This window comes from Festucalex cinctus, chromosome 17 (genome assembly GCF_051991245.1).
Source record: "Festucalex cinctus isolate MCC-2025b chromosome 17, RoL_Fcin_1.0, whole genome shotgun sequence".
NCBI lineage: Eukaryota > Metazoa > Chordata > Actinopteri > Syngnathiformes > Syngnathidae > Festucalex > Festucalex cinctus.
In genome coordinates this window covers 5,585,443-5,593,516 of record NC_135427.1, presented here as the reverse complement: position 1 = coordinate 5,593,516, position 8,074 = coordinate 5,585,443, and the positions used below count along the sequence as shown (strand labels likewise).

Genomic DNA, 8,074 nt, shown 5'->3' with positions numbered 1-8,074 from the left:
CGCCAACTAATTTAATTATCATTTATACTGTGTGCCATCTTCATTTACTTTTAACCAGTAACATATACAGCATACTGATATTTACTGTTGTGTGCTGAGAGGTAGGATCCCAAAATGCAGACACAAATAAGATTTTAGCTATTTATTCACATTGAGAAGCAGAAACTATGAGAGCTGCACACAGGAACAGTTGAGCAATAATCCGGCAAAACACGCACAATTCTCAGACCCTTATATGAGATAGCCAATCAATCTCATTGGTTGTGGTGAGACATGTGAGCACCAGTAGTGACATGGAATTCTCTGATTGGCTGTTAACCCAGTAATTACAGATAGTTCCTGACATCAACAAACATCATATAGCATAAAAGATCCTTGACATCAGATAGTTCCAAACATCACACAGCCTAAAACTAGTTGAAACTAGCTGGTTACATCAGTACAAAATAGACACTTGACCTCGTTCATGAACTCATACCTAACCCAGGCGTGACCCCAGAAAATACCCAAACATTGCCCCTGCATAACTCGAGTCATGACATTTACACATGTGAACAAAGCTCACAAGTGTTCCCTTTAATATGACACAAGAATTATTCAAATAGACCTTGTGGCTGCAGAGATATCCGCTTTTTATTTTTTGACAGCCTGAAAAATAGCTTAGGGCTTAAAATATAAAATGAAAATGAAAAACAGAGGCCAGCGGACTCAGTTTAATGCCTTTTTTATTGGAATTTCCGGATCAATTCTAGATTTTCCGGGTCAATTTCACCCGCAACATAACAGTAGTGTTTTAATTAATATTACAAAATAGAGCACGGGAAATTTTAGTGGTATGTTTGTCGTCCGGGTGGGCTGGCACTATAACATGACTTCCACTTAAAACAGAATAAGAAATATGACTTGACATACAGTTTACAGCACACGCTTTAAAACAGCTCATCTGGCAGCTTGAGGTGGAAGCCCCATCCGACGGTTGCGGCAACATCTGCCCAATCCTCTCTGTGTGACTTGAGCCAACACGGATGCCTCCCGACAAGCGCTCACGGTGACTGTTCGTAAACACGATCCCGGAGCGCTGTCTAACCGCGTTATCTTCAGTCCCGAGACACGATAAGAAGCAACCTCGGCGACTTGCTTCAAAGCTGCTGAGCTCGCTGCGGCGCAGCGGCGCACTCCACAAAACTATTTAATCAGGAGCGGCGGCGGACGTGAAACTGTGATATGCCTTGACAGCCTGCGTGTGCGTTTCAGGAGGTTGGACGAGGTTTGTTTAGGCTACCTGTCCTTCCTTCAGACGCACTGATATACATATATATATATATATTTTTTTTAGGTCTCATTGATCTCTCCATCTTAACTCATTCAGTCGCCGCCATTTTCACATTTCGCAATCCTGTTCGCTCACGGCTGTTTTACTGGATTGATTTTGCAAGGCCCACAGAATATTGTGTTCTATTGCTATAAAAGCATGAAACCTATCAAAAGAAAGATTAAAGTCTCTTCTTTCATCAGGAAAAAAAACGTATGTTTCTATCTGTTTCCGTTTTGCAGCAATTAGCATTAGAAGAGAGCTAAGTTTAATCAGTTTTCACAAATCTATTTAAACTTGTGAGTAATTTAGCTTTTTTTCTACATGGCCCTGGTTGATCTCCTTTGCTCTGCTGCCACCTGCTGGCCGTTTGTGTAATAACTACCATTTCTGCAACCGTTCTTTGCAGTTGAGAGGCTGCATCAAAGCCTTCTGTAAGCTCTCGCATTAAAAAAAAAACAAAAAAAACGTATAAATACGTCTTTGGGAAACTTACATTTAAAAAAAAAACGTATTTACACGTTATTGGGAGCAAATGAGTTAAGTAGTCCAGTAGTGGAGAGCGGCGTCGCCTAGCCTACTTTGCGTCTAACTTTAAGAAAATTATACTGCTAGCATCAGTCTTTATTTTGGCCTTGGGCTCCGTCTACCCGCTCTTTATATTTACGTCTTTGCCTAGCTTCTGATATATCGTGCTCCTCTGCAGGATTTTGTAGCAGCGAGAATGGGCTCGAATGATTATAGAGCACTCTTTATTGCGTGAATGACATCATGACTGTAGATCACGGACTCGCAGGGTTATACTGGGCTCAGTAAATCGCAGAGTAGCTGTAGCGTGTCGTCCAGGATTCTTGTTGAAAGGTTCGGATTTGGCGCGGGGGGGAAAATGGACGGCCAGAGAGAGAACGCCAACATGAAAAAAAAACACGCATACAGACTGTAGGTCCAGCATCGGGAAGTCGTATAGTATGGAGCGTCTCCGTACATGACAGGACAGGGTGGTCTTATTAATTCAAGTTTGTCTATTTACCAAAAACGCAGGAGGTCCTGCACAGGAGCCAATCATAGTTATCTGCAGTACCTATTAGTAGGCGAGCTTATTTGAAATCCAAAATCAACAATCATGGCGTTAAACTCAAGGTCAGTCCCAAGTGTCTTCTTCATGATTCTTACCAAAAACAAATACATTTACGTACTAAATTTATGAGCACTCTGCGATTGGCTGGCAACCAGTTCAGTATGTACCCCGCCTACTGCCCGAAGCCAGCCGGGATAGGCTCCAGCAACCCCCGAGACCCTTGTGAGGATAAGCGGCGAAGAAAATGACCCCCAAAATGGCTGCCACAATGGTTCATGTAAAGGACTCCATAAATGACTGCCTTGTACCGACTGAGAGGGAGCTAGCGCTCGTTTAGCATTAAAAAAAAAACCTCTATTAGCTATTGCTGTTTACAGTCTCTAAGAGTTTGGTGTAGCTCTGAGCTAAGATGAAAACACAAGTGACTGCCATTAGCATAGCAGAGAGTCCGTTTAGCACAGCACAAAGATTCAAAAAGTGGTTGTCGATTGAATTGACTTGTTTAGAGAGGGTTAGCCTAGCATAGGCTTAGCGTAAAGACTAGTTGCCGTCTACATTTTAGAACATAAGGACCTCATTTTAGTTCAGCATACAATTTTAGGGGAATGACCACCATCAACACGTTAGCTTCGTTTAGCTTAGCTTAGCACAAACGCCCAAGAAGAGGCTGTGGACGACAGCTTGAGAAGTGGAAGCCATCCATAGTCTGATTGTGACCAAATAGCATGTTGATTCTGGTCTTGTTCTTCCTGGAAAGCTTTTCCAACTCACCACATCTTACATATTTTGGGGATATCAATGAGCAACAACAAAAAAAAAAAAGCCATTACTTAAGGCCTATCGCAACAAACATGTCAGATGTGAGGAGATAAAATGACTTTTGTTGTGTCTACCAAGCACACCTGTCATGAAATTTCTCCACTCTCTTTACTGCTGCTCCATGATGTTACACTGAAAGTGTGCGCTCAGCATTCCGTCAACACAGATCAAAAAGCCATTTTAGAATTTTCACTTTCAGTCCCAAGCAATCGCCTGGCCTGTTCCTGTTCCTGTTCCTGTTCCTGTTGCTGTTGCGGCGGGGGGCCCATCTGAAGTTGATTTGTTCCGCTGCTGCTTTTTTTTCCCTCCAAAACAACCCCGGCAATATACGTAAATAAATTAAAATAAAACGTATGATCCCCTTTTATCTCAGATGTTTCCATTTCATCAAAAGCTCCCGATTCACTAAAATGGACTTCGTGGTCAGGGGGTTGCACGCCACCTGTTGCTTTGGCATGCACTTTACAGCGTGCAAATGTGTTTTTGTGGACAAAGCTCTTTTTTTTTTTTTTTTTAAATGAAATTGGAGATTTTGTTGGACCCCATCATTAAACTAAAAATGCAAAAAAATGCGACAGTGATGGATAAGCGCGGATGCTGCTTTTCACCTTCCCCCTCCATTTTGTTTTGACTTTTGCTAAACAGTTTTGCCACAGAATACTTTTGACAGTCCTGTGCAGGCACGCTTGGCACTCTTTCTTTCAGTCAAAAGATGTTTCTAGTCGCGAGCTCTTGCAGGCCACGCCCACGCAGTTAACGCGCGGCGTCGGCGTGACCCTATACTTACCCGGCTCGCCGCGGAACTCGGCCCTGCAGTTACGGCGGAGAGTTGTGTGGCCTTGCAAGCCGGCATTCACGCACGATCTGCGGCTGTATACGGCCGTTGTGTTCATATTGTTTTGAAAATACCACCTGAAGGAGGTTTGTTTTGCTGATGACATCCCGGGTGTGAAAGGCGGTTGCGGCGGTAACATACCACGGAAACGTGTTGTTATTTTGTCCTCAAGGCCAAATTATGCTCCGGCAAAAAGCAATTTGATGTTACAAACTGGAATATGACGCCAAGTGACGTACACAGCCGTGTTATTGATTGAGATATTAGATGCTAAATTCAAAAAGTTTGCACCTGAAGATCATTTCAGTTCATCGAATGACTTGGGTGACATCAATTAAATAAATAAATAAATAAAAAACATGCTAGCATTCGTCCCGTAATCCATGCTGACCTTTAATAATAATTGTATGGTGAGCGCGGTGACAAGCGTGTGTGACAAGGGTACAGTATTGTGTGTGTGTGTGTGTGTGTGTGTGTGCGCCTGTGTGCATTCCAGGCAGGTGAGCTAACAGGTCATTTGAAGAGCAGCACTTTAGTAGTGCATCTGTTTTATTGTATCCACACTGACTGTTTCACCTTTGCCATGCTCACTTTTTAACCCTTTTATGGGCATTTGTTGGCTTTTTCAGTTACATATCGTGATATATTGCTATTTTTTTTTTTGACAATATATCAAAAATCGTAGATATCGCGTATCGTGATATCATTGATACCGTGAGCCAAATATTGTCACAGTATCAAATCGTGGTTTACCCGTATCGTACCACCCCTAATGCACAACATTGTCATGATCTACTCCAGTCTGCTTTGCAAGACAAAATGACAAATAGAGACATTGAAGTGTCTTTTTTTTTTATTTATTTATTTATTTTTATTTTTTTTATTTTTTTTTTTTTACATTTATTAATGTTGTATTGTAAGTGCCTTTTTCCACAAAAACAGTATGTGGGCTACAACTGCCTTTTCCCCTTCTTCTTCATTTCTAATTTAAATAAAATCGATTTTGTGATATTTAATATCGATTCGATTAATAAATGAGAATCTCGATTCTTTTATGAATCGATTTTTTTTTTTTTTTTTTTTTTGGCACACCCCGAACTGTTTACGTAGAGCAGCTGATGCGGCTATTGCATGCAATCAATGCAGTGCAATCACAAATCAGTGGTTCAAGTTCTGAATCCGGTACTGCTTGGTGGAAACATGACATGAAATGTGAGTGGATTCAGTGCCAGGTGGACACAAAATCTGAAAAAGCACACAATTCTATCCACAAAACAACAATTTCGACATTTCTCGAATAATGCCGCCAATAGGCCGACTCAGCAAGCCCATTTTACTTCACTTCATTTCATTTGTTTGTTTTGTACAGTACGTGACTGACGTTCAAGGGCCCGATAATGACGGACGGAGTCTTTGAAGCTGGCCGTCAAAGGGAATTTTGGGAGGATTATAAAGCGCAAGTGCGCTCGCTGAGCTTTGAACAGCTGTCTGCTTTCCCAAAGACGCGTACCTGACACAGGTGGACAGACGTACAGCACAGAGGACGTTGCAGGTGTGTTTACAGTTTTTGTGGGTGTGGTTGGAGGTGGTGGTGGTGGTGGTGGGGGGGGGGGGGTGCATGTACGTGTGACTGACACCTGCGCAAATCACATTTTGACATGTTGCTGTTAAAGTGCGTGAGAGTACAACACTGTTTTTCAAACGGAAACAGTTACACAACAAGTATGTTGTTCACAGGTGCGTGCCAGACGTGTTCTAACAAGCCGCAATCAGGGTTGTGTCAGCATTTTTTTTTTTTTTTTTAACTCATTCACTCCCAGCCATTTTCACAGAAGCAGTCCCGTTCGCTCCCGGCTGTTTTACTGGATTTTGACTGATTTTGCAAGGCCCACAGAGTATTGTGTTCTATTGCTATAAAAGCAAAGATTAAAGTCTCTTCTTGCATCGGGAAAAAAAGTATGTTTCTATCTGTTTCCGTTTTGCAGCAATTGGCATTAGAAGAGAGCTAAGTTTCATCAGTTTTCACAAATCTATTTAATATTCCAAGTAATTGAGCTTTTTTTCTAGATGGCCCTGGTTGATCTCCTTTGATCTACTGCCACCTGCTGGCCGTTTGTGTAATAACTACCATTTCTGGAACCGTTATTTGCAGCTGAGAGGCTGCATCAAAGCCTTCTGTATGCTCTAGCATAAAAAAAAAACAAAAACAAAAAAAACGTATAAATACGTCTTTGGGACACTTACATTAAAATAAAAAACGTATAAATACGTCTTTGGGACACTTACATTAAAAAAACGTATTTACACGTTATTGGGAACAAATGAGTTCATCTGGTTTTTTAAAAGATACTTTTCATTGTATCTCCAAACTCACAAAACGATTTCCATTGGACACAGCTCACAAAAATGTCAACACAAGTTCTTTCCTGCTAAGTGGAGACACAAGTTGCACATTAGCAGTCGTTAGCTAATGCTAGATACCAAACGTAGATTAATTAAATAGAGACCATAACTGAACTGAACAAATGCTAAATAGAAAATATACTCGTTTAAAAAGGGACCAAAAAGTACAACACTAATATTTAATTGGTCAAGTCTGCGACATACAAAATCACATTAGCGCATTACAAATAAGACTACCTGAAATCAGCCGCGTTCGACAAACATTAAAGTCAAGAAAGTTCATTCTAATCTAGACCAACAAAGTGTCATTGTTTTTACCAACAATGCATCCGATCAATATGACGGAGCGTGTGCTAACTACAGAAAGGATAAATGATGTCGCCTCTGTTTAGGGACTCGCAGAAATTGACATGCTGCCAGGTTGGAGGAGGCTCGGGTCGATTGGGACTTTCTTGCGGCGTGTCATCCGTATGGATGTGCTGTCGTGTCGCACCTCACGTGTGCTTGAAGTTGCCAATAATTTGTGATCTATCCTGAAACGCAAATAGTGTGTGTTTTTTTTTGCCACGGTGCCAATTAGCAAGCATCAATGTCAGAAACATCACAAATGGATCATTTCTGGGTTTGATGTTTCAGGGATAGTTAACTTTTTTTTTTTTTGTAGATCTCTCATGTTGCAGATTATTACGTAAGTAAGATGGCTATGTAAGATGGCTGACAGATGTACTGGAAGGAGAAGAACGCTCACACATCAATATTGTCACCTACTGGCCTTTTATAGAAATTGCTGGAATCGGAGGACATAAATATGAATATAAATAGTCCCTTGTTCAAATGACATTTTTTTTTTTTAATATTTAAAAAATGAGACGAAGATGATTCATTTAAAAGCTTTTTCACCATCAAAAAAAAATATATTTTCATAAAAATAAAGTAAAAAAAATAAACAAGTGAAAGTGTACATGACCCGTTTCCTGAATTTGGTCATGTGACATTCACAAGATGAGCCGTGATTGGTCCTCCTTACCTGAGCCCTGAGCACTGTGATGTCATTTTCATTTGACAGCACGTTGCAAAATGGCCGCCCCCTGAGATGGATAAAAACAGGTGGATTTTGCTGCAGAGCTCATATTCCACAAATATAATATTAATCAGAACACTGTGTTTATATTAGTATGGGCACATACAACAAATTATTGTAAACATTTTTTTTTTTTTTTAACCTTTTGTCGTTCTTTAAGTTGATTGGCCAGAGTACTAGGGCTGGGTCTAAAATATCGATATATCGATATCGAATCAATATTCCTTCTCATAGCCCAATATCGATTCATAAAACCATAAATCGATACTTTTAATACAATTTTTTATTTATTTTTTACGCCGCAAATTAATGTGCCAAGCGGGCCTGACCGATTAATCGGCCACGGATTATAATTGGCCGATTATTGGCCTTCAAACATCGGCCAAAACAATCAGCCAATTGAGCTAAATGGCTGATTATTTTCCCCTTAAAATGTTATCAAAGAAAGCCAAAGTTTCCGACACTATGAAAGTTCCCTGAATGCACCATTTTACTTGCGTAGCATTAGCAACTAGCACGTGTGTAGCATATGTTATTCTGTTGTCA

At 40.6% G+C, this 8,074-nt stretch overlaps 1 protein-coding gene across 1 annotated transcript in view; it reads left to right on the top strand.

The window, feature by feature from the left end:
* The window catches only part of LOC144004459 (uncharacterized), a 63,083-nt gene that overhangs the window by 45,804 nt on the left and 9,205 nt on the right, over positions 1 to 8,074 (top strand). The gene's annotated exons all lie outside the window — the stretch shown is intronic.